The sequence below is a fragment of the Coturnix japonica genome, chromosome 1 (genome assembly GCF_054131305.1).
Source record: "Coturnix japonica strain WE chromosome 1, WE-NBRP24, whole genome shotgun sequence".
Taxonomy (NCBI): domain Eukaryota; kingdom Metazoa; phylum Chordata; class Aves; order Galliformes; family Phasianidae; genus Coturnix; species Coturnix japonica.
Genome location: NC_140663.1, coordinates 102976426 through 103003809, shown reverse-complemented (window position 1 = coordinate 103003809; position 27384 = coordinate 102976426). Strand labels below are relative to the sequence as shown.

The 27384-nt window shown below is 45.7% G+C and overlaps 1 long non-coding RNA gene across 11 annotated transcripts in view; it reads right to left on the bottom strand.

The window, feature by feature from the left end:
• LOC107324566 (uncharacterized) overlaps positions 1–26507 on the bottom strand; it is a 38744-nt gene extending 12237 nt beyond the window's left edge. The window contains exons 1-8 of one of the 11 annotated variants that reach the window (XR_014946677.1): positions 25544–26507; positions 18315–18419; positions 13076–16843; positions 11121–11386; positions 10451–10520; positions 9738–9862; positions 9567–9647; positions 7887–8048 (exon numbers count right to left, since the gene is read on the bottom strand). This is a non-coding gene — a long non-coding RNA (uncharacterized LOC107324566). Of the gene's footprint in view, positions 1–7886; positions 10325–10450; positions 10521–11120; positions 11387–13075; positions 16844–18314; positions 18420–25543 lie in introns of all 11 variants that reach the window. The other 10 variants (XR_014946679.1, XR_014946669.1, XR_014946674.1 and 7 more) reach the window with 10 other exon arrangements.
• Between the last annotated feature and the right edge of the window lie 877 nt (positions 26508–27384).

The window sequence follows — 27384 nt, the reverse complement described above, 5'->3', positions numbered from 1 at the left end:
CTCCCCTGGATGACTTCACTCCCCGTAGAGGCCATTTCTTCCCATGGGGATTTGTAGGGTGCTCCCTGGTCCAGCCAAACCCATCACACTGCAGCCAGGTTGTTCTGTCACTGCCTTTCTTCAAAGCTGATTTTGCTCACAATGCTTTTAGCAGGACAGACAATTGCATTTGCCATCTTAATTCTTTCATTCTTTTCACGTGTTTTAAGAAATAATTGAATCACAGAGATAATGCACAGGCTTCCACAAAGGTGGGATCTACAATCCCAAGGCCCATAACTTTCTCTCCCCGTTCCTATCCATCCATCTTCTTTTTTAGCAATGCAGACGTGGGACAGAGGGTGAGCCCATTGGGCTGGCACTGGCACTTTGTTGGCTCCCTGTGTAGTGTCGTGACCAAAGGGCTGACTCTAGCCAGGCCCAAGCTCTTGTGAAACACAAGCAGTGAAGGACATCTCCAATGTCATTCCTGAAGGAGCTAGAGCCAGGCTCTGAGCAACCTGATGCAGCTGTAGGTGTCCCTGTTCATTGCCAGGAAATTGAACTAGATGACATTTAAGGGTCCCTTCTAACTCAAATGATTCTATAATTCCGTGATATTTCAGGGGGAAAAAAAAAAAAAAAAAAAAAAAAAAAAGAAAAGAAAGAAAGAAAAAGAAAAAAGCAATTCTGATTTAAAGTTGGTGTTTATCCCCACAGTTCTTGATAATTAGTTCCACTGGTTAATTACCCTCACTGTTAAACATCTGCACCTTATTTGTAGTCAAAATTTTGTCTGGCTTCCAGCTTCCAGTTGGATCATATTACAGTTGCATCAGCTTGACTGAAAAGCCTTCTATTATCACATTTCTGCTCGCTATGTCAGTACTCAGAGACTGTGATCAAGTCATCCTCTCTCTCAACTTTGTCTTCGTTAAGCTAAACAGATGGAGCATCTCCACCAGTCTGTCACTACACGCCACATTCTCCAGTACTCAGTCATTTTGTTCCGTGGACTTTGTGGATTCCTCCTCACCCCAGCCACAACCTTCCTGAACTGTTAGACACACTGATCTTTTTTAGGGTCTTTCCTTTCTAGATAGGAAGCCAGGTAGGATTATGGCCTATACTCTGTTTCTGGATGTGAGTGTTAGCATTTGACTGTACAGAACAACACATTTCTGGTTTGCATCCATCTCATTAAAAAGCCCAGCCCATGCTGCCTCAGTGATCTATCCATTTTACTCTTCAGCCAGTATTCCCAGTGTTACAGAGTTTTCTGGGACTGGGGGGTTCAGGCATCACTTTCCTCTGCTGAAGTTCCTCCTGCATGAATGGATGGAGGCAGGGAACAGGAACTGCAGTGAAGACAGAGGGGGCAGCGCTAAGATTTTGCTTCTGAGTTATGTTGAAGGCCTAATCTTTTCCACCGCAGTCCATAATGCTGAATGGTTCATTCTGATGATAAAATAAGTCATCCTTATGGATGAATAATGGCTAGATAGCCAGTAGTTTCTGGCTTCACTTCACCACAGTGTATGACAGAGATACCCTGCCTAGCTGTAAATAACCTGGGTACCTAAAGCAACACTGCATCACAGAGTCAGGGCACATGATGCTGTTTCTCACCACTTCCCATGGGAATCACCACCTCCCATGGATTCCCAGATAGCAGCAAGTATGCCACTAATGCCTCTTCATGGAGGGCCAGCAAAAATCCAGGCTGGTGTTGTTCATACTTTTTCTCTAAGGGAGACATGAAGCAGCTTTCCCTATGCATGCACATGACACAGAACAGGGACTGCAGCTCTACAGCACAAGCCACTTTTGTTTGCATAACCACACATACAGCGTGGGAGCACATGCAGCTCTGAAGCACAGAAACACAAGTGGCCCAGAGGCCTGTCTCCTAGCTCAGGAGCAGAACTGCAGACTTAATTCTCCATGGTTCCCAGAGCTGCGTGCTAAACCCTAAGCCTGCACTGCTGATGAAACCCCACACACCAATGTCAAGGTTTCTAGGTCTTCAGTCCCCACATATCTGGCAATCAGACAGTAGTAAGCCAAAAGGTAGTACTGTTCCTGGATAGCAACAGAGCATCGCTGTCTGATGACTGTTGGCAGAAGGGTTTTGGAGGCAACTGCCCTGTTAGATTTGCCATCTATGTGAAAATGCCCAGGCATGCCGGTGAAGTGCTGGTAACAGACACTGTGAACACTGCTGCTTTTTTATCACCTTGTTGTGAAAAGGAGTCACATTGCAACAGGGGGTGACCTGTGTTTTGGGTGTTGCACATGGAGCTGAAATTGTGCTGCACAAAGCTTTATGACTCTACATGAACGGGAGCATTGCCAGTGACCTCACTGGATCTATGATTTCATCGTGACATCTGTCATGCATTAGCTACCTCAGTATCAATGTAACAGGCTGAAAACCAAGACCTGGCTTGTGCTAGCTCAGAGGCAGTGGAGGAAAGCTGGATATCAGGATCTGGGGGACCGCCAGACCCAGATATAGCATTTTCATCATTGATATAACTGCAACCCAGCTTGGGGACAGTGGAGCTCTTATTGTCCTAACAAAAATGTTCCTAAGTGAAAATACATTTCTCCTATGAGGAAAGGTTGAGGAAACTGAGCTTGTTTAGCTTAGAGAAGAGAAGACTCTGAGGAGACCTCACTGTGATCTTTCAGTACTTGAAGGGAGTGTTTAAACAGGAGGGGGAACGGCTGTTTACGAGGGTGGATAGTGATAGGACAAGGGGGAATGGTTTTAAACTAAGACAGGGGAGGTTTAGGTTACATATAAGGAGGAAGATTTTCACACAGAGGGTGGTGATGCACTGGAACAGGTTGCCCAAGGAGGCTGTGGATGCCCCATCCCTGGAGGCATTCAAGGCCAGGCTGGATGTGGCTCTGGGCAGCCTGGTCTGGTGGTTGGTGACGCTGCACATAGCAGGGGGGTTGAAACCAGATGATCTTTGTGGTCCTTTTCAAACCAGACCATTCTATGATTCTAAGATTCAACACTGTTGCAAAACCTCTGGGGAGAGAGGCTTAGTTTTCATGTCAATGCAATTGGGATGCACTGCCAAATTCACAAGTGCACTCTAGCATTCCTTGCACTAACTTTTACAAACCACTAAAATAAAAGTACAACATTGTTTCATTACCACATGGACTAAAACATCATTTTTAAAGTACAAAACATTATTTTCAGCTGTAGGATAGTGTATATAAAAGCAGTGTAAACAGTTGTTCACAGAGATGTAAGTAAAATTAACCACACACATGCACACACACACACAAAAAACCTAGAGTCTCCTCACAACTGTAATAAATACCCCAAATACTGGAAATTAGCAGCAAAAGCCTGAGAAACATTTCAGTTTTGAAACAGGAAAAAAGTCCTGGCTTGAAAATAGCTTTGCTTTTCTGCATTTTTTTTTCTCGCAGTCCAAATAACAGAGTGAAGAAGAACCCAATCCAATTCCCATAGGTCTCATTAATGAACCTGTAAAGGGAATGTGTTGGAATTGCTGAGGGCTCTCACTCCATTTAAAGTGTGTAAGGAAACCAAGAATGACTTATTCTCGCTGTTTCAGGAGCATATAAAGTTTGCACTCAGAACGATGCATCTGGAGAACTCTGGCACAGACAGCACACTATATCTCCTGGGCCTCCTGAACTCGGTGCAAAGCCAGAGCACCTGCCCACAGAAAGTGGAGAACCTCCTCTGCCATCAGCCCCATTCTTTCCAGCAGGATGCCTCCCAACCCAAAGGGCTCGACCTCCCAGCCCTACCCTGGGCTTGCTTTTCTGAGGTGCACTGATGAAAGTTTCCACACCCCTGCTTAAGCTGGACAAGAATCAAGTGGTGTGATACGTCGGTTGCTCTGCCCCAGTGACTAACAGGAGATTCTGGGCCTGAAGCACGCTTTGCTTTTCCCCTTGCTGAGGAATGGGAAGCAGTTCCCCAATGCAGCAATGATAAGCAGCGCTTCAGGAACTGCAGCCATTCTTTCTCAGGTGTGTGAAATGAAGATCCCGTTAACCCACCCACTCACCTTTCCTTGCAGTACTGTGGAAAGATGCAGCCTAAGCTACAGTCCAGTTCTCCATGCTATTGCATCCTTCTGTCTCTATCCACATGGCTCTTCTGTGCCAGGCAACACCAGTGTGGCTAATCCAAAAGGAGCTCTCTGCGTTGGGGATCCCAGCTCAGCACAACACAAATAAAGGACCAGATGCAAACCTTTATTTTGGGCTCTCGCCATCTCAATTCGACATGAGGAGAGCTAATTTTGTTCCAAGGAAAATGAAGACTGTTTTTTACCTCCCACGTCCTTCACATAGTCTGTTTTTGTTTACTGAGACTGGGGTTACTCAGGCTTTTATCTGAGTCTTATTTAGCAAGGCTGAATTGCTCAGTGTCTCCTGCTTCTTCAAACCCAGTCCCTGCTCTTCTCGGCAATCACATCTTTTAATGCCATTTATAAACTGATCGAGTGCTGCCTAGAAAATGGTTCTATATTTTTGTTGTTTCCATTGCTCATGCTGAAAAGACGCTTCAGAATCTCCTATTTCAGTTATGCCTTTTTTTTTTTTTTTTGCTTAGCACGACGGCAACTCCGAATAAGGGAAGGCAGTCCAAAAGGAATAAATAATATTGTGTGGAGAAGAAAAGCAACTAACCTACACATTATCATTAAACAACAGGACGTGACAGGCAGTGTAATGTTTCTGGTTTTGTTGTGAGTCAGGAAGATGAAGGTCATGTGATATCAGCTCTCTCTGCAGCACAATAAACCTTATTAACATTATAAGATAAAAATAAATATTCAACAATTATGGGAAAAAGGGTCACACTTTTGCATCTGCTAGGGATTATTGACAGCAGACTGACATTACTGTCGGCTAAACCCACTACTCAGTTTTGTCCAGAGTTTCTAAAGCCATTATATAATGATCGGTCTAATAAAGTCTAGATTAGAGGCATTTCTCTTGTGTACAAAGAGATTGGCTTTTGGGTCGCCTCATGGAGAAGCAATATTATCCTTAGGGAGAGAAAGGGTTAGTTGTCTCTAGCAGTGATGAAAAATGTAAACTGTCTGAGGCCATTTCAGACCTCTGGCAATATTTTATGCTAACAGGTTTATGTCTGAATTAACAAAGTTCTCTAACCACTTAGCCTGTTAAAATGCAGTTATTTTTCCCCCCTTCCTAGGGAAGTGTTTGCCAACCTAAATTTGGATTGTGTTTATTACCATTTGCAATCACCTGGTGTCAGAGGCCACGTGAATCCTGTGAGTTTATCTGATTTGAGTCTGGTGCATCTAAATGTACCTTCCGACTTGTTTCTTCATGCTGTGCATGTCCAGAGTGTTTTGCAGTAATACCATAAGCCCCTACAAGTGCATAGAGTGATAGAAAGGAGCAGAGTAAGATACTGTCCCTTGGGTACTACGTAGCTCGGAGGAAGGTGCTGAATTTGAATCATCCCGCATCCAGTGACCCAGCATTAGAATGCAAGCTGCCTTCCTTTTCTTCTTTTGTCCTTAAAAAGGGGCAAGGCAGCGCTAGGGCAGAGGGAAGGTCACTGAACTAAAAGATGTTATCAAGGCAGGTAGCACTGAGGCATAAGTCCTCTCGCACAACATTTTACAGCAGGCGTGAAGATTCAGCATGTCTACCAGCTACCTCCTGCCACAAGCGGGCAAAGCGCCTCGCCATATGCTGCTGCAAAGCCTGAAACCACAGGCTGAGGAGTGAAAGACCTCAGCCCAGCTTCAGCTGTCCTGAATGTGGCCCACGAGCTGCCCACAGCAGGGGGGTGGCCCAGCAGCCTGTCGGGTCCCCAAAGGCAAGAGTTACTATCAGATACGGGGCACTGCGCAGGCACAGCCTGGCTTCCCTACACCAAGCTGGCCCAGCACGGTGCATCACCTCGTGTCTCTATGGCTCATTGCCAGTTAATTAAAATCTGAAAACTTTTAGTCAGCTGGAACACCCATCTTATTTTCGCTCTGTTTTGAGAAACGTAGAGCTGATTTCAACCCTGGGGGGACTTGTCTGTGTTGGCCTGAGAAACTGTTTTCAATTTAAAAAACAACAACAACAAAAAACTTTTGCCTACAAACACTTTTTTTTTTTAACCTGAGAGGCAACAGCAGTTTCACTTGGCTACCAGAGGCAGGGCTCAACTGTTCTTTGAAGCCGGTTTGTACAAGGCAGTCTTGCAAACCATTTCAAAGAGAAGCTGAGGCCCCATTTACATTAGCATCTTTGTCAAAGAAGTTGTGTTTAGCTTCAGATCATCAGGGAAATTATAAGGTATTTCTCTTCTTGCTTGCTCAAGCCAGAGATCTGTGCTACAGATCTGGGGCAGAAGGACAATACTACAGTGCTGCAGCCCTGAAAACAGCTTCCTCAGCTGTGTCAGGGCCTGTGCAGAAGAGGAGGCCAGCCCTTGCAAGAGGTGAGGCAAGACAGTTTGGCTGACAGAGGCTTCCAGATAAAAACATGATGTTGGTGGGTCAGTGGTTGGACTAGATGGTCTTAGTGGTCTTTTCCAACCTTAATCATTTTAAGATTCTGTGACATAAGCCCACTGTGTTGGGCTTAACACCTGATATCATTTTAAATACTTTATCAATCAGATGGAATCACAGGCAGGATAGTATACCTCAGCATTTAGAACAGCCCTGTACCTGTAGGTTTTCCTTAGGTTTCCTGCTTTCACTGAGATTAGTGCAACCTGATAACCTCTGGGATTCAAATAAAAGCAAATTTTGTAAAGTACTTGTCATCCAAATGAGCTTTGGCCTATCTACATTAGCAAAGAGGTGACTTAACTGGCCACCCATGTGAGCAAATGCATATGGATGCCCCAGTATTCACTGCTTTAGTCTGCTGTGGCATCAATTTCCAGGAGTAGTTTGCCACAACAGGGATACAACAAGAAAGAACTCCAGGTAGGTGCACAGATCCTGACCGATCTTAAATGTGTAACATCTGTCGTCTGTACGCTTCTGTATCATATGGAAGTTCAGAAGCAGATACGTGGAAGCATATGGACCTCAGTTTGAATCATGTATTGCATAGGGTTGCACAATTGCTTAGGGTTGTCACATCCCTTATGGAATGAGAACATTTGTTTTATTTTCCTTAGAGGAAGAATACATATTTGTCTTGAAATTACTAAAGAATCAAATCCTCCATCATGTCCTACTGACTATTAGCTTTTACCGCACTTAGACTCTGCCTGAGTAACACTTTTCTACAGCGCTTCTAAATCCAGGAATAGAAACAGGTTGAGCTTATGTCTGGAGACAGGACATGATCAGGGATTCTTCCACACAACTCTGACACTATTCTCATTCCTTTGCCTGACACAGTTTAGTGTCCATGTGCAAAGTACTAGCCACCAGCAATCTGCATTGCAGTCCTAAGGGGCTTCGGAGGAGGGGGAGAAAGGGCAAAAAGCTTGCTTTTTGCAGTGTTGTGCATCATTCTTATGAGAATTCAGTATTTAAGAGTGCCTTTTTCTTACTTGCTGTATGCCAAAGTCATCCCCTAGCCAGTGCTAGTCAGTGGAAAAGACATTGTTCACTCCAGACCCTTCTGATACTCAACCTGAGTTAATCTCCTCTAGAAGGACACATTCTCTTACTTTTAGATCAGTAACGTTTATGCTCTTAGCCATTTACCTTGAAATCACGCTTATGTCAGGTGAAAGAAAAACACAAATGTAAATATTTATATGCAACTCCCGAAACAGACCACACGGTTTAAAAAGATGAACACACAGAAAGGCTCCAATCTTTCTGTAGCCATTCTGGTAGGTCCAGAGAGACTCAAAGCTTTCCATCAAAATACATTTGCTTCTTCTCCAAAAGCTTAATTACCTTTAAATGTTTTAAAAGGCAGCCTTGCCATTCCTCCAATGAAAACAAGCATTCTCACTCAGAGATGCAAATGTCAATGCACTAGACCAAAGCGTCGCATCCTGTTCTTGACTTGACTAAATCAGCAACTCCTTCACTCAGTGAGGGTCAAATCCTCCTTCCCTGAAAAAAAAAAAAATGAAAGAAGTGATGCAGTGTGACTCATCTTCAATGCAAGTGCCTCTGTCTGTTACATGCTGTATTTTATTTCACTCCAAACACTGGCCAACACAGTTAGTACAAGCATCTGCTAGGGACAAACACACATCATTCATTAATCATTCTTGACTGAGACCAGACATCACAGTTGTTGTCTAGTGCAAGGTGACAGTAGGACGGAAGGGTTCTACCCTAACATTCTCTTTTCAAGACTACAGGAACTGTCTTAATTCCTACTTGCCCCAGGCTCCAACCCCTGGGATATGTGTTCCCACTGCCTCGCTGCAAGGGAAGAATGAGTAAGTACAAAGTACATAGTAAAGCTGCACTGAGGCACCATTGTAGGGCAGATATTGGCTACCTGAAACATAGCCAGTGCATATAGAAAAGGGAAAAGAGGAAAGTAGTAAGTACTCTTCTAGCTAAGACTGCGTCTAAGCCGGTCTCTTTGGTTTGTGGGTATCTGTGAGCTCTGAACACCACTGTATCCCACCTTTCCTATGTTGCAGAAAGTTGTGTGCAGCATGGAGAAGCAGATACTCCCAAGCCCCCTCTCAGAGGGCTGATTCATTTATTTTCATGCATAGAAGGAAACAAAATAAAACAAAACACTTGGCATTAAACAGAGTGTTCTCAAATGTGATGTTCAGTAGCGCGCGTGGCAGAAGAAGGGCTGGACAAAGCTACTTGGTCACCTTGACTGGGTGATTAAGGGAAAATGATAAATGGCCAGAATTGGCTGAACTTGGTCCTCTGAAGACCTTCTCTAGACCTGTGTTGGGCATGAAAGCACTCCACCCGCTAATCCTCTGCCCAGCATTATGAAGATTTCTCCACAACATTTTCTTTCACTTATCAGAATTATTCTTCCACTCATTCACCAATCCCTGTTCTATCAGGGCCTACAGCTGCCAGTTTACAACATAATAGGGATGCCTTGCCAGTCTTCCTCTCTGTGGGCCACAATTTATCCTGTCTTTCAAGAGCCATATCCTTTTTTAAATCCTTCTCAAGTCCAATGGAAGAGTCAGAAGCTCTCTGCATCTCTGGCATTCTAGGGCATTTGTCAGGGCAGGATTGTCCAGCCAACATGCATGAAATTGCAAGAGGCTCTGCAAAAACCCTCATCAGAGACAGATTAAATTGCTGTATCTTTCTTCAAGGTCATTTTAAAAACTGCCTTCTGCAGGGAGACTTTTCTAGGAGGTTACTCTCATCTCCTGCCAGAATCAGAGATCCATATTTCCCTTTAGCAGTCTCTCACTGATTGCTCTCCCTGTAGAAATTACTCTCCTTTATTTGAGGCTAATACACTCAGCTTTCTCAAGCCCAAGTCAAACCAAGCTTGTGAGGTCTGCGTAGATCCCCTGTGGAATCAGAAGGTCTGCATGCAGATACAGGAGCTCCTCTGTGTGCAGCTCAGATCCAGCTTAGTGTTCCCATCCCTTCCCCAGTCAGATGGATTAGAAGAGAACCAGCTACCTAATAGGAGGTGAAGTTCAGGATGACTTTCCTGCCTTGGATAATATTCACATCTGGCCTTTCCCTACATAAAAAGCTGTTCTGAAAGACAAATTATTGATTTTAAATGATGAGGTGGCTTCAAACAGCACATTCATGTACTGATGAATGATTACTCAGTGGAAGATACACCTTCATCGGGACCATCTGCTCCGTGATACAATGTCATCATTCTGTTGTCCTGAGTCTCTTCACTCTTAGGCTGGTTTTCCAGTTCTGTTCCCACAGTGACTGTAACAATTCCCCCTCATTTGTACCTAGAGGAGAAGACAGAGATTTACAGTTTTCAAGAATAAAGAATAAAGGAAGAGCCTTTCCAGCAAAATGTAGCACAACATGGTCTTTTATCCCACAGGGACAACTGTAAGGGAGCCCTCCTTAGGTGTTCCTCACATTACAGCTTTCTTTTCCAAATAGGACAATTAAGGACTGATGCTTTTAAAAGCAAAGTTTTAAGCTTCCTTGTGCTATCTCCGCTTCTTTGGCAACTCTGTAAAGGAAGGACGGTGGATTAACCACAGACTAAGAGGAGGAGAGCTAGTTTAGCAAGCCACAGCCAATTTTTCCATCTCCTGGTGCAACGTAGCATGTTGGAGTTCGATCCAATCTGTGCACTGAATTCCATGCCCTTGACCTCTCTGCTGCTCATTTATGCCTCTGTCACAGTTAGCCAAATACCATCAGATAGGCCAGAAGTGAGCAGCTCCACTGTGGGTGTGCTTCAGGAGGAGCCGAACACCGGACAGCAGGGGAAAGAAAAGAAAGAAAAAAAAAGCCAAGTCTAAGCATGAGAAGAAAGCTGAGACAAAATTCCCCATAAAAGGCCATCTACTGCTCACACCCACCTCTCAGACAGGAAAACCTCTTAAAAGACCTCTGCTGATTCTGACTCTTTGAGGCTCCGTAGATGTACGTCTGTGCGTGTGAAGCAGAGAGAGAGCAGAGGCATGTCAAAGCATTGCTTTCTCTCTACTAACGGTTGCAAACAGACCCAGCACCTAGAGCATGAGATAGCATCGTGCCTGATTTACATCAAAGCTATTCTACCTCTTCTCCACAAAGAAAAAAAGAATCCAGCATACATTTCAGTTACTTAATTCTCAGCTCTAGGTACAGCACAAAGCAGCATTCAAACCATGGATAATCACATCGGGAGAACACCCATCGAGTGATCAGGTGCTGCTTATCGCTCAAAAAGATCCTCCATTTTATGATCTCCCATTACCCACAGGGCCCTTGGCTCTATTACTGATAGCAGGTGCTAAGTATTTACAGCCTTCTGCACTTTCTTTCCACACACTGACTGTACTACTGTACAATTTCTAAGCATCCCTGAGATTGCTAAGCACTAGCGAAGATCAAGCCCCATCCAGGGGTAGGTGGTGAACATCCCCACGTGTGCTTGTGTTAGAGCACTGATGCTACTTTGCCAGCACTAATCCTCAAGTAGAGGGAGGATCCAGCAGCACTGCACTGTATGCACGTGCCCTCATATTTGACATCTTCTGAACTCACATGAAGTTAAACTGTCCATTCCTCTGCCTTCACTGCTGCTGTAACATCAGCACTATTTTTTCCAGGCCACGGACGGAGAGTGCAATTTTCTCTTCTTCTTCAAAAAAAGTGGTTTTTCATGGTTAGTTTCCATACAGCCCAGTGCATTATGCATTATCTCATTCAAAGGTAAATAGTGGGTACACACATGGATGAAAGATTAAATCCTGGAAATTCTAAACAATTGGCAGGAGGCATAACCATGGTAAATTGATTCTGCTACCCCTCTGCAAAAAAAAAAGAAATGAAAGAATATTTGTGCATTTTCTAAATGACATGTAAGATTTAAGGACATGGGGGGAGGGGGGGGCTGGTTTCTTTTGATACTTTCTTTTTTTTTTCTTTTTAATGAAAGGACACAATGATTATCAGAAAGTTCTTTGAGTTCAAAAGATTATTCTAAAACAAAACCTGTGCCAACTTCCCTCACTGCCCACCTGCAGCATTATGGGTCTAAGTACCTGAATAACAATGACTGTATCTATCACAGCAATGATGCAGAGAGTCAAACAGTGGGGCAAAGAACTCCATGCAAAAAAAAAAAAAAGAAAAAGAGAATAGTCCCTAAAGAAAATTGCATTGCAGCAAAGAAAAAGGTTAATTTGAATACGTAGGTGGTCTTGCTTGATTGGTTGGTTTTGTGTCAACCCTGACCCTACAGTAACCCCAGTCTTGCTGATCAAAGGGATTATGCTGCAGGCTCCGGGGCTGCGTGTGTAGTCTCTGTGCATTTCCTCTCATGGTGTGGTAGTTTGCTGTCTGAGGACATCAACAATCTTGCTGCCCTTCATCTGGACTCAAAGGGCTTTAAGGTGTTGACATTCAGCCTGACGGCACAAGATGTTATTTTTTGTCCCGCGTCCCAGCCTGGCAGCAGGAAAACCAGGCAGTGACAGCACTGTATGCATAGAAGGTAAGGAGCTTTGAGCTCACCAGATATCAGCACTGCTCCGCCTGCACAAATCTGATGTCAAGTTGATCAAACAGGCAATTCTGATGATCCTCTGTTTCTTCTCTACCCAAACACTGACTGCACCCAGTGCACAGCACTAAGAACAGACACTATAAGGAAAAGTGCTGCCACTGCCCATGTTAGCCAGTACAGTAGCAATTCTGCTTTATGGCCACTGGGGCCGATCAAGCCTTTCTATTCTGTCGCTGTTCACTACACCAGACTGCATGTAAGCATGCATTTGTGTATAGGTGTGTACATGAGCTCATGTTGGCTGGAGGGAGGTGTGGATCCTCTGCCCTTTGCTAAAGGTCACCTTGCTTCCCCATAGGCTTTCCCATAGGCAGATACATGCTCCTGCACCTGGCCTGGCCATCTGCAGTCATCGTGCATCTTACCCAATGCCACCCCTTCCCTCCTTAAATAAAGGAGCTGGGAAGCAGCATGGCATTGAGGATCAGCTCTGGGTAGCAGATAAGAGGAGCCTACGCTCACATGGTCACACTAGATGTTAAGCAGGCTTATTCCCCCTATGCTCTCCCATGCCATCCCATCTACACAGGCTGGTACCTGTACCTTTGCTTCCTGTTGATCACACACACTTCAGTGACTCTACTGAGGGCATCCATCAACCATTCAAGGCTCCACGTGTCTCCAGACAGCCCTTATTCCAATACCACATTGTTATCCTGGAAAAAAAGTCACAGCTCCTCTCTAGATAGAGGTGAGAATCAAATAATTCACAGCAATATAAGACCACTGCTAATAAAGTAACTTTACTGAGGATGGATTCATGCCTAGCTGTACCCTATGCCCTTTCAGTTTGCCTGAAGAGGGCATGTGGCTCCTCTGTTCCTGTCTAAACACACAGGAAACTGGCCAGCTGCATGATCAGATGCTCTAAATTTGAGCAGCATCTCCACTGCTTCATCCTGCCTCTGCAGAGCAGGCAGCGAACATGCACCTGCAGCTCCGGTTTTGCCTCTTGCTGAGGTCACCAGTTTGTCATCCGCAGCTCTGAACGCTGCGCAGCAAAAGGAGGAGCACGTCTGCAAGTGCATTCCTGCAGAAGAGGGGAAATGCAGGGTGGAGCAGTAACCAGCAGCTGACACTGTTTGCCACGCACTTGCTCAACCACGAGGCTCTGAACGCTGCCCGTTCCTTGAATGTTTCCTTGATTACTTATTCCCAGCATACTCACACACACAAACACACGCTCACCCGCTTCTCTCAGAAGACTAGGAGGACGGACTACCAGGAAAACAATAGCATTTCTCCCACTCACAGCTGTCTGACATTTGTTTTTGTTTCTCCAGGTGGCTTTTCTGTACTAGCAGAACATCACATCCCGCAGATTTTGACTTCTCTTGGCTCTTCTTCTCATTGTTGGACACAGCCATCAGTAGACGTAGTTCTGAGCAATCACCAAGGAAGGCCAGAGAAATGCCCCTTTTTCCTCTGTTTTCTTTTTCAGTCTGGAAGCAAGGCCTCAAACATCCCCTTCTTTGAATTCCTACAAAGATCGAGTTTGAACCTTTTCAGACCTTTAGTACCTAATAATAACTGGGACACTGGTCACATCTCAGCCCTCAGAGGGAGTCTGTTCTCTGCAGGTTTTTCTTATGCAGTGTGGCAATTGTGTCAGAACTCAAGGCAGCCCCACCAGTGTTCAGGTTTCATCCGCCATTCCCAGAGGATTTCATTACTCCCACACAACCCTTTTTTCCTAGCAAGATTTCTTATTGCCAGGTAAGTTCTTCCGTTGTCTGCAAGTACAAGAGTCTCCTGTCCCACAGCTGCTGGATATAAAGTGGCAGAGTGATGAGGTCTGTCTGGATGTACTGTCACTACAGTCAAGAGAATGTTTTTTTAGCCAATATCCTTCTCACTGAAAAATGCCTTTTTTTCCATTGTCCCAAAATGATTGTTGAATTTGGTGTGCACTTACCAAATTGCTTCCCTGGAAAAAAAATATCATGATTATATTCACAAAGCTGAGAGGAAGACAGCCACTTTTTATTCGCTCATAAAGGATGGGGGAGTCCTGGGTTTAATTTCCTCCTCTGCCTGGGGGAACTAGAGCCAGCATCGCTTATCTCCCAAGAGAATGCCATAAGGTTGTGCTGTGCTGCATACTAAGGTGGGTTGTTCTTACTCCTCACCACTGATGTGTCTTGATCTGTGCAGATGGTCTTTCCAGACCCTAGTAGAGACACTCATGGACATGATTCACCCAGCTTCCCCAGTCTGTGCTAATGAGTATTGCACTATTAAGGAATATGAAAGTGCCATTGGCAGAGCCTCTCCCAGGGTACCCCTGCTCTTGTGACTGTGGTATTCTCCTGGAAAAGAAAAAAGGTAGACAAGGAAGCAGAAGAGAGCATTATACACCCTACACGAGCACATCAGGCAAACCCATGTGCTAAAGTTCACAGAAGTGAGAAAGTGCAGCTCAGTCTGCTGGAGAAAATTACTTGGAGAAGTCAGCACAAGTTAAAGATAGGAAGACCAAATCAGTTCAATCTGAAAGTCTTCCTAATATTAACCAAGGACTACGCTGATGTCAGGCCTGATGTACAAGATAAATGCCAAAATCAATGGACCAAAACTCATGTGCCAGAAGCTAAAGCCAACTGGTGACCAGTGGCGTGTATATCATCCTCTGGGGTACATCCATTTTGATACTGATCCTAGCAAAAGTGGACAGAAAGGAGAAATGATGACAGTTGTTGTCAACTTGAAGACCTCAGTCTCCGCTGTGACACTGTTGGTATTTACTTACTTGATCTGATCAGAGCTTCTGGTGAGTTTCTGGTGAGGAGATACCTGGAAGTCATCTTTCTGTCTACCAATTTCAGTGCAGTCCTGGAAATCCACTTGGAAGGGAAGACTTGGGGTCCTGAAGTCACCCTGCTCTCAGAAGCTCTGTAGTCTTTTTACATGCCTCTCTGCCTTTTCTTTCTTTTACCTTCCTTTTAATCAAACTATCCTAGATAGGAGAGTACAGGTTGTAGAACACTGCTCTGAACTGCAATCAAGGAGACAACTAAAAGCTATGTCTAAATGAGACAGTCGCTGGTATAAATCCCCTTGATCTTAGAGGGGCTGATAAGTCCATGTGTTGTACTTGTCTTTTTCTAGCAGTGAGGCTGCAAGTAAAAGTCAACACCTGAAGAGGAAGTCATATTTTTTGGTCTTTGCTCTTCTTTTCTCTCCCCTCCTGCATACATGTGTTTTCAAGTCAGCAGAACGGAATCCCAAAATGAATACCAACAGCAGATCCAGTCTATCTCAATGAGTGTCTCTTCCCCAAAACAGGAGTGCTGCTATGAACTTAAATAAAGGGAAGGGAAGCACTGCTACAAAAACTATTGACAGCTAAGGGAAGGGGAATAATGGACACTTTAAAAGTCTTATTTTTCAAGTGCTTAAACTGTTTTTCCTCCTTTTTTTTTTTTTTTTTTTGTCTATCTTTAATTAAAGGTTAAAAGACTTCTACCGGTGATTGTTTGCCACGGTAACCAATTAGTCTGAGGTCTTCGTATTCAAAACCCCAAACCTTTTTAAGTGTTTAATGTTGCAGAGTGTCTGGGTCATGTTAGCATCTTTCATTCACTGAGCCCACTCCTTCCCCAGAACAGCACAGGGCTGTGCCCTGCTGGCCACCAGACTACAGGGCTCCACTCTCCTCTCAGTTCTGCTGTCCCCCTGCAAATGGGATCCCTTCTTCTCACTTCTCTTTTGGGTGCTTGAATGTTTCGCTTTCAATTAAATGCAATTTTCATTATGAAATATGGCTATTTCTTTTCAGTTTTTCAGTGAGAGAAATAAAACCTAACCAGACTCATCTGTTCCTACTGAGGTGATGTTTTCTTCTTTCCTGCTGAACCAAACAGCACTTATTCATACCTTGCTGCTATTTTTAAGTGTGAGGCCTAGCTGTATGGCATTCGGAGGCGCCACTAAAACTTCAACAGCAGAGTACACATCATAGTACATTCTGGTTTAGAGAAATGACTGGCAGTCATTTTTGCAATGAGTGCTGTCTGTATCAATGCATGTATGCGTATTTATTACATTAGTCACCTCCGCTACTAGAATGACTTGCAATTAAGATTGCTGTAGTACCTGAAATGTCACATTGCTTGCCTTCATTCTGAAAGGGGCACTGCCTTAGCCGGATAAAGCAAAGAGACACATATGAGGGCATGACCAGACTTATCCTTATAACCACATTAGAATGGCCGGAAACCTTACCACTTCTCAGCAGAGAAGTATCTTTTAGTTGGGACAGAGACACTGGCCACATGTAAGCTCTCAGTCTCTTGTACTGCAAAGCAAGATGAGTTTCACGCGTGAAAGGAACTCACCCATTTCATTTTGCGTTTGCCATACATGCCCATACGCTTCTCACATCTTTGCTGAGAGACAACGATCTCCAACCACAGTGGCACACATTTCCTAAGTTCTTGTAGAGTGACACAAAGAACACAAGCTGATATGCAAACAAAGTAATTAGTATAGGAGCACCCACCTGGCTCGTGTGCCACATCCGTTTGCTTGTGCTCAGAGTTTGGTATGAGCTCACCTTTTATCTCATGTGAAGTGTGGAGTCAGGACCTGCCCCTCCGGCAGGTTGTAGCATGTGGTCGCTGCTTGGGCCTCCAGCAGGTGACTAAGGATCACAGTACAGGGCATCAGTAGCCCTGGTCTGTATTCACAGGGCCCTTTCCTTCATACAGCAAAGAAAAACAATTAGATCACTTATTGTCAGTGGGCAGCACTGAAACCTGAATATTGGGATGGCTGCGTGGCAAAGACAAGCCATTCAACTTATTCTTTTGCTCTTCTGAACTAATCAACACAGATGGTCAAACTGGCACAAAAATACATATTTTTGGTTTGTTGTGTGTGGTTTTTTTCCCCCCACAGGACTCCTTTGCTTATGTCAATCCACTTGAAACAATATCAAAAACAAGTCGACATGTATGTGGGGAACTGCAGGGCTCTATGGCCAGTTTCACTATCGCTTTAAAGCAACCCTCCAAACACTTTGCTGTCTTTCAAACACCTTTTATTTCGCACGTCTTTTGTACGTATGAAGTTCTTTTGTGGCTGTGGAAGTCCTTAGTGAATGTCAGTGGTACTCTCTGAAAACACCTGACTAAGTAGGAACCATCTAACCCTTGGGAGCTATTGACTGCTGCCTCCAAGGGCGTAATTAGCAAGTGGCAGAACTTGCCATGCAGGTCATGTTTTACAAGATCTCACAGTATCGGTATTGATTATGATTAGATTGGGTTGATGGTAAATGCTTATTTATGAGATTTTCAGGCAAATAGTGAATTTCTTGCCATGAGCATCACCAAGTATGCTTTTCACACAACTCTAGAATGAGTTACAAACTTCAGATACTCATGTATCATGCACGTGTATAATAGGAGAGATAGGGCTAGCCACAGAAAGACCAGGATCCTGTATTTAACACCCTACAAGCTGAAGGCACAAATGAGTTGAACACACTAAGAGGGAATTTTACATTAAAAAGAGCAGCTTATGGAAACCCCTATTCTGTGCATGCCTGCCAGCTGATGGCATATATATATGGAAGATGGCAGCAAGTACAATCAGGCTGGCACACCATGTGTTATTGCCTTGACACTGATTCTAAGGAGATTTTCACAAACTTGCACAAGGGAGAATGTTATTTTTCAGTCCTTCAGAATATGTCGGTTCTTTTCTGAATCCTTAAAACTCTCTGCATCTATTAGAAAATTTCTGGTTTATTCCGAGATGGCTTTGCTGCTCCAGCCAGGGTGCCTGCAGCCTGTTAGATGTGCTGGAGCATCCATAGCGTCTGCATGCAGCTGCGGACATGACGGAGGACCTAACAGATACTGCGCCTTTGTAAAGCTGCCGCTGAAGGGAATCCTGAAGTATCTCATATATCTCTTCTTGCCTACGGTTAGGCAGCTGAATCCTACCCATTTTTTATTTTCATTTCCACTCGGATTTCCTAATGTCTTCTTTACCCTTCCCTTTCTTATTCCTGCTTCTTCAGCAACAAAGTGGGAAAGGTCTATAAAGGCGAGAGAGAAAGAACTTAAAAAAAGAAACAAAGAAAAAGAGGGAGGAAAAAATGAAAAAAAAAAAAAAGAACATTTCTTAATTTTAGAAGGAATCAGAATTGTAAAAAGTCTTACGACAAAATAATTTCTTTGGTTTAAAGTGACTTTCACTTTTGTGTTTTATCCTTTTTTTTTCCTGGTTCTCACAACACCGGTGCAGCTTGGAGCCTTCTCAGCGGTCTGGAAGACAAGTCAGAGGGCCATGAGCATTGATGCTGTTGCTGACCTCCTGCATGGCCTCCATTGCCCCACTTTGTCTTCAGTGGGATAGCAAAACAAATGCCCTGTACAGTTCCATAAAGACTTGAGGCATTTTAAGTACAGATCCTCTTATCTGCCTGTAAGAATTATTTCAAAACCTCACGTAAGAGAAGAGCTGGTTTTACTGGCAAATGAGCATAGAAAATGAGAGTAGAATTGCCCTTCTAGCAAGAAAGACAGCAGATCTTCAGACTGTGAAGTCTGTGGGTGTTTGTATGTGTATGTGTGCAGCAGGGGATGAAGCAATAATTTACTGCTTTCCAAAAAGCAGCAGATGGATCTAACTGCCTTGGTATTGGAAGCTCTTGGTCCTGGAGTCATTGATTTGGCTAAGCTCTCTTTTCAGCCACGGCTCAATGCAAAGCAATGGCCACAGCCAGACCTGCCCCTGGAGGTAGCTCTGGGGAGCAGTGAGGCTCTGTGGCAGAAGATCTGGGGCTCAGCGCTGGCCAAGATCCATACATGCCTCCTCCTAGGAAAGCTCCAAGAGAAGTTACCATCCTGTCTTGAGAAATCAGGCCATGTACAGAGAAAGAAGCTGGGTTCCCACCAGTGTTTCAAACACATGAAATATTATTAGGCTCCAGAAAGCAGATTTATGCAGTTCATTCTGATAAGGAAGGCTGCATTGTGAAACTTCTGTTGCTGCTTTCATATTTTAACGCCTTTAATTTTCTTTTCCTCTGAGGTTTTATCTTCTCTTTGGCATGAGGCAGTGCCAATTCTCAGGTGCTCTGCCATTAGGGAGGCCAAGCTTTGATGGAAACACCTCGCCCAGATAAAGCTGACGCTGAGGGCTCTCCAATGCCCTTCCAGGCAAAACACAGCGGCCCTCTGTTTGCTGCATAGTTGGCAACAGAAGCAGTCCTGGTGATGGGAGAGGCTAGAAAAGAAAGGAGTTGTGGCCCAGATGCAGATGACAGGCCAACTGTTAGTCGCCACCTGTTGCTTCACCTACTGTGAAGGTCTGGGCAGGTGTGAAACAACAGGGAGACAGGCACTCATCTCTGTGCCCACTGTCTCTACTTGCAAGCCTACCAGTGACCCTCTAGTGGCATTGCCAGGCAGAGAAGAGTGGGCAGCCATTTTTCTTCCCCAACACGGGAACTTCAACCAGTGTGGTCTGTCAGGCTGCTGTAATCCCACCTCTGCCAGTGACCTCTCACAGTGTGCAGCCTGGGATGGAGCAGGTGAAACCAAGACCCAGCTGTGCTGTGATCTGTACAGCTGCAGCCAGCCAGGGGCTGCTGATCCTGTGCAGGAGGAAGGAAAATGGCACAGCCTCTCTTCAGCAGCACCTTTGTGGTGTCGCCCATAATCCTCCACACACGTGCTACCAGGCAGATCATCAAAGCAGAGCCGTGAATGGCAGCGAGGACTCTCCTTGGGTGCTAATGTTTCATTGTTTTCACAGACTCTCCTCCAGCCAAGTTTATGAAAGGAGGCTGAGAGCCGACCAAAAGTTAGCTCAGGAGAAAAACAGAAACTGGACGGAACAGATGGAATGTCTCACCCAGACAGCAGGCTGCACGGGACACAGAGTACATTTACTCTGGCTGTTCCCTGTGAAGTCTCTCTGCTTCCAATACCCTAACACACTTCTTTCTCCCCAGCCACACTAGGATCTTGACTGTCTGCCATTGCAAACTCTTGGCACCAACTGTGTTCCGCCACCAAAAGGCACCAGCCCCACCATGGGGACTTGCTCTGTCCAGTGCGAGGGCTCCCAGTGCCAGGCCTGGAAGTTCATTGCTCCAGCAGCACCAAGCAGGATGAGGTGAAGCAGGGGCAGGTGCCCCTCCTGCTGCTCCCCAGACAGAAATGTTTATTAATAACAAGCACACAACAGAGAGCCAAAAAGAGCCAACCCTGCGAAACGGTGCAACAGTTACCTGCCAACTGAACCCTAGCAGCAGCAACAATAAACATGGTGCAAGTAGAAATTATCAAAGACAACTTGGGAGGAAACCACAAGAAATGGCAGTTGAGCCTTATTAGTGCCATAAATCATAGAACGGGTTTCAGTTCCTGCAGCTCCTCTCGAGCCGTGTGACGCTGCCTCTTGCACAGCAAACCATAGGGGTCTGCACAGCCTGGAGGCACAAAACAAAGCAAGCAGGGAAAAGCGCTGCTTTTTACCAAAGTAATTCTTAATTTAATTGTAAATCAAAGGAAAGGGGGCTTCTGCTGCTGTCTGCGAGCAACGGAGAGCAGAGCAAAACGTGTAAGGTGGGAGCAACGTGGACTTTTTGGGGTTTGGAAACTTCTTTGAGAGGATCTTCCAGGCACTCTAACAAGACTATATACTTGTTTACTTATTCATGTAAAGATTTACCACCGATGCACTCTGCATTTCCTTGGTTGTCCTTAGGTCCCTCCTGGGTCCCAAGATGTTTTTTTCCCTCCAGGGGTAATTCTGACATCAGGAGCTGTAGCATTCGATTCCTTCTCTGACTCTGGAGTAGAGGGGGCAGAGGAAGGGTTCGTTCCCTTCACTTCTGATTTTAACAGTGTTTGAAGCTTCTTGAAGGGCACGATCGTTTTGTAGGTGGGATGCTCCCATCCCCAGCCATTGATGTGAGTCATTGATTATCCTTCTTTTCCTTCAAAGGAAATTCATTTCATACTGAATTCCACATGGAGTGCTCTCAGCAGGACTTCAGACTCACCAATGACCACTGTTATCTACCTGAGCCAGTGAAGCAACAAACCTAGGAATTAATAATAATCACTACTTATTTTTAGCATTATTTAAGGGACAGCAATGTGCTCGGCATGGTAAGAGACCACCAGGAGAGTGTGGGCCGATTACAAGGCACCCATGTGCACTGAAATATACCACAGCTTGCTTGTGTCCTCTGGATGTCTGAAATGCCTAACAAAAGAAGGTGGAGTAAATACCAGGCAGTATTTTTGCTCTATCCTGTGTTATTTCCTAGAATCATTGAATGATTTGAGTTGGAAGGGACCCCCAAAGGCCATCAGGTTTAATTCCCTCACAATGAACAGGGACACCTACAGATACATCAGGGTACTCACAGCCCCTCCTGACCCTGTTTTGTCCTTGATGCCATCACCTCAGATAGAGATATCCTAAAGAGGCTGAATGTAACCCACTCTTCCAGTCAGACAGGGAACCAAACCATGGGCTCTGCATTGTCAGCAGCACCCAGAGGGAAAGGCACTGCCCAGGTGGACCATTTCTAGACCACAGGAACCTCAGCTGGGGCAGAAGCAGAAAGCTTCTGAGCATTAAGCTCGTGCTTCAGAGCGTCAAGCACCCAGCAGCAACTGCCTCACGCAGAGACACTTCTGGCACTTGCTGAGCTGCAGAAGCCTATTTAATATACAGGCCTGCAAGAGGCTTGGGAGAGGAAGACTTTCAGCTAAGCCCCAGCAGGGGCACCACAGTTTGGTGACTGTACACTGAGCCACCTCCTGGCACACACAGCCATCCCAGCCTGTCCACCTCCTGCCACCATCTCTCACCCTGAGGTCATCTCCCTCTTTGGCCTCATGAGAACTGATCCCACACACGCACCTTTTTTTTTTTCTTTTTTTTTTTTACCTTTTTTTTTTCTCTTGGTTAATTTTAATCCAGACTAATTCCCTCATTCAGGTCACTGTGTGGCCTCACATGCACCTGCATTCAGTGAGCAAGAGATGGGAGGCAGGAGAGGGCAGCCAGCAGGAGAGCTTTCTTCTACTTACCACAGCAACTGGGTACTGCTGCTGTGGCTTTGGGGTTTTGTTGGGGTTTTTCAAAGGGGAACTCTCAAAAAAGGGCAGAATGCTTACGCTCCGGCTCTGCACTTAGGACTCCAAAATATTCTCAGTGATCTTGTTCTCCAGACTCAGGAAAAGTCATGTGAACTTGTCTCAGGAATGAAACAACTGCGGGCTCTGCTTCTGTGCTACACTATAAAAGATGTAGGGCACATGATAGGAACCCACAGTCTTGCTGGGCACACATCCTGTGCTGACTCTGGTGCCTTGCCAGCTTTCTGGGCGTAAAGAAAACCTACCCCGTTGTCTTTGATACAGGACAGCCTAGATTCCTTGCAGCTGAGCTGCAGGACAGCCTGCAGCACTGCATTGGGTGCTAAAACATAGCTGCCGTTGCTAGCATCTAGCAAAGCAATGAGTGATAGAATACTTGGCTTTGTTCTGACTCACTCTGGTTGTTCTTTTGCATGTGGAACCACTTCTTTCAGTAGTGGTACCCATACATGCCTGCTTGAAATGACTGTGTAGCTCAGGTTTGATCTATTGCCGTCTTGCTTAGGGAACAGTGCAGTTCTGAAAATAAGCACATCGCACCTAGAGTTACCCAAAAGCACACTGCTTCCTTTTCATCAGCCAGCCCTGAAATTTAGCTGCTTCTTCTAACACCTTCTGATTCCTTCAGCTTTAAGCCCAGAGCCTGGAGGCAGCTGTGTGACAGGACAGGTGCCTGTCCGTAGGGATGCTCCAGCACTGACCAGGTATTGTGGGTTTGCAGGGACCAAGCAGCAGGTGATGCAGGGATCATCAAGAGAAGCTGCTGTTCCTGGTCTGATCTGTTGCTCAGTACAAGAAATCTCCCTTGGGATATTTCTGGTGGGGTGGCAGGGCTAGTGCATCACCTCGTCATACACAGATTTTAGCCTACTGCCAGGGCTTGCTTCACTTGCCTGGGGGTGAACCAGACTACAGGAAGTGAGAAGAAGCATACGTGGGTGAAAAAGGAGGGTGTCAATCCTCTCAGAGAGGGCAATTGCTGGGAGGAAGGATAAGGATATGACATTCAGTAGCCAAGGACCAAGTACACAGTTGGTCCATCATCCCCAGAGCCCCTCTGTTCTGCAGGCAGTACAAGGAAAATACTTAGAATCAACTCCCAACCGCTGTTTCTGCTTTCCTGCCTTCCTCCATCACTACATTTCCTTCTGCAGGGAAGCAGGCTGCAGATTTTGACAGCACTCCGTTACAAGGAACCAGGATGTGATTAGACCCTTCGAGTAGTTTTGTCTTCCCTCCCCTCTCATTACTCGGAGCTGTTGTGAAGACAATAGATGATCAGATGTGCCCAGGGAAACAGCTGGGGTAAGCACAAGGATAGGAAAGCTAACTTAGGAGAAAAGGCACTGAGAGAAAAACAGTGAACCGCACTTTCAAGTTTTGCCAGCATAGCAAAGAGTGTGGGAACAAATTACAACCATCAGAGAGTTACCTCTGGCAATGAAAGCCCCAGTTTCTTCCGGAAACTGGTGTAACTTACACTGGCAAAAGCTGTATCTCCAGGAGGAGTTTGTCAGAAAACCCTTCCCAGGGTAGGGAGACCCAGCAATATTAAAAGGCAGTAATATAGCCCAGCTGTAGGAAGCCTCTTTTCACGGGGAGAAATGTTTTCCTGTGACAAGTCTCAAGCAGTTAAGCTCCAGAGAGCTTCACAGTTCAGGCAGAAGCTTTGTACATGTTCTATATGAATATGTATTTAATTATGGCTCCAACGCAGAACACATTAACATAAATAAAAAGGAGAAACAGAAAGCAGGAAAGGAGAGGGTAAAGGTCTGGCTTTCACCTGTTTCTATTAGCAGCAGCTCTCATTCTCTGCCGTTCTGAGGAGGAGCTGCATTTGGACAGTGCAGCATTCCCATTTGCTCTGGGGAGATGGAATCAACCTCCTCCGCCCTGCTGGTCTTGCTTAGGGCACAGTACACATGGGACTGTGCTCAGATAACTGGGAACCAGCATGACAAAAAAGCTAAACATGCTGTGGGGAAGAGGGTGTTTTTCTCTTCTTTTGAGGATGCCTGTAGATCCACAGAAGAGGGCCTCGAGGACACAGCCCTAACACCAGGCTGTCCTTCACCCGCCACCTTGCCTGCCCTGAGCTGCAGCCTCCCACTGCTGTAGGAATCCTCCCTCTCTTTTGCTACCGACAGGCAAGGGATATAGCAGGCACCCTTGTATCCTAGCTCTCCTCCTGTTTCTCCTTCCCCTGCCTGGCAAATGGTCCTGTCCACAGCAAGAGCTCCTTTTGTTGCCAAACAGGAGCAAACGGATAGACAAATGAGAACAGTGGCACAGGGAGAAGGAATGCTTAGCCTGAAGATCAAGGCAGAAATCTCCCTTCACTCTGCCCCTCATCCCGCAGGATTATTCCCTCACATCTGCATAAGCATCAGCCACCAAGTTGGTACCTGTCAGTGACTGGCAGCCCATCAGCATTCTGAAGTAAGTATGTAATGTCCTTTGTGGATGACAGCAAGAGATTCCTTCAACTGAGACTCTGCCCTGACTGCTCCAGACCAGAAATGAAGACCTCACATTAATCAACTTTCCTTCTTTATGTTTCTCCTTCCTTCCTTCCTTCCTTCCTTCCTTCCTTCCTTCCTTCCTTCCTTCCTTCCTTCCTTCCTTCCTTCCTTCCTTCCTTCCTTCCTTCCTTCCTTCCTTCCTTCCTTCCTTCCTTCCTTCCTTCCTTCCTTCCTTCCTTCCTTCCTTCCTTCCTTCCTTCCTTCCTTCCTTCCTTCCTTCCTTCCTTCCTTCCTTCCTTCCTTCCTTCCTTCCTTCCTTCCTTCCTTCCTTCCTCCCTCCCTCCCTCCCTCCCTCCCTCCCTCCCTCCCTCCTCCCCTCTCTCCCTCCCTCCCTTCATTCCACCATTCCACCATTCCTTCCTCCCTTTCACCATTCCTTCCTCCGTCCTTCCGCCATTCCTCACTCCCTTCCTCCCTTTTTAAAGTGGAGGCCTTTGTCAGAGACCAAATATTCTCTTGTTTCTGTACCACAGAACACCTTCCTGTGCCCATCTTCAATGGGACTTCACAACAACATCCCTAAGGATGTGATGAACTCCCAAAATGTGCAACACCATTTGATCTTTGGCTGTTCTGCTTCAAAAACACACTCTAAGAAGAAATACAAATCTGAACTTTTGACAGAAGCCTCCCCCTTCCCCCCTCCTTCCCCCCCTCCCCTCCACCTCCCCACTTTTGTTTGTACTGTCTCTGTTTTGTAATCCTGACCCAGCATTGCTAGCAGCAGTTGAATTCTACCTGAGTGCTCAAAGGCCAAGCAGAAACCAGCTGTGCCTGGTTTGTTTCTGGGAAGCACCCTCACATGAAACGGTACTCAAAGCAGACGAGGTCCAAGCAGCTCCTTCAGTGCTCATGTCTGCCTAGCATCGTGAGATCACAGGGTCTCAGAGGGAGTTGAGATCCTTACATCTGGAGGTCATCGGGTCCAACCCCTGCTCCAGCAGGGGCACCCCATGCAGGGTGCTCAGACCACCTCTGGGTGGCTTTGGAAGCACTCCAAGGAGGAGACTCCACAGCTTCTTTGGGCAAATGTCCCATTAGCTGGAAAGGCCTTCTTTCACCAGTGAAGTTGACAGGGTTAATAGTAAAAGGACTTCTGTTCTTTGAAAAAAAAATATCCATTCTGTAGACCGGGGCAGCATGTTTTATCCTCTTGTGGTCAAGGCTGGCTGATCCCGGTGTCTACGTTCAGGGCTGCCTCAACAAGTGCAGGGCTGTTTAATTATTGACAAAGAAGCAAGACCTTCAACCAAACTACATTTCATTTTAGGAAGAAAAAACAATCCCATCCAAACTGGCCATGCTTGAGAAATTTGCCTCGTATTTTTAGCATTAGTACATGTAAAGAAAATACAAGGCCTGGCCTGAACAGTAGCTATGAGTGCTTAATATTCTCTTTGCATACCCTTACAAATAAGTTCACGATTTAAAAATGTCACTGCACATCTGTGTGTTTGGTGTGTTTTGCTGCAAACTGGTGCAGGAGGGAGAGGAACATGAAGAAGATCTTGCAAGCTGTATCTATCTCTACACCATGACTTCAGTGGCACTTGCTGCAGAGCAAATCTACTGCATTTTTTGCTTCAATGAGGAAGTGTGGGATCTGCTTCATCTATATATCCCCAGTTGGTTATTCATAGCTCATTCAGCAGCACATCCATAGAGACATAGTCATTAAGGTTGGAAAAGACTTCTAAGATCACCCAGTCCAACCAGCAGCCGATCCCACCATGCCCACTGCCCACACCCCTCAGTTTCACATCCACACAGCTCTTGAACACCTCCAGGGATGGGGACTCCACCACCTCCCTGGGCAGCCTGTGCCACTGCAGCACTGCTCTTGTTGAGGAGACATTGTTCCTGATATCCAACCTGAACCTCCCCTGCTGCAGCTTGAGGCCATTTTTTCTTGTCCCATTGCTGTTACCTGGGAGAAGAGGCTGACCCTCACCTCACCATAACCTCCTTTCGGGTGGTTGCCGAGAGTGGTAAGATCTCTCCTGGGTCTCCTCTTCTCCAGACTGAACAGTCCCAGCTCCTTCAGCTGCTCTCTATGAGACTTGTGCTCCAGATCCCCATGGATAATAACAAACTTTGGTTGAAATGTGGCTTGCCAGAAAAGACAGCATCAGACACAGCTGCATGCACCAAACCACCCAAGCCCTCTGGGAGGGCAGTTGTTTTTGTGGAGAGGCCCTTTGAGGCTTCCCCAGCTGCTCCCTGTCCCTGGCGCAGGACGAATGGCAATGGAACAGAGAGTTCCAAAGTCATCCCATGGTGATAGGCCACCATGTGCCTTTCAGAATGGGAGCAGAGAGACATTCTGGAGAGAGCGTACTGCTTGTACTGTCCAGCTCTGGAGATAAACAGAGGACAAGGCTCTGTGGCTGCCAGGCTGGCACCTTTTGTGGGTAATAAAATACGCTGAACACTTTTCAAGCTTTTCTACAAATAATCGGAACTGTTTGTAACTATGTTGAAGGAATTAGGGTTTTCAGACAATGCTGGAATGATTAAATAGAGGCCTTTCTTTCAGAAGGGCATGCAGTTTAGCTGAAAAGCAGGGTTTGTGAGTTCTC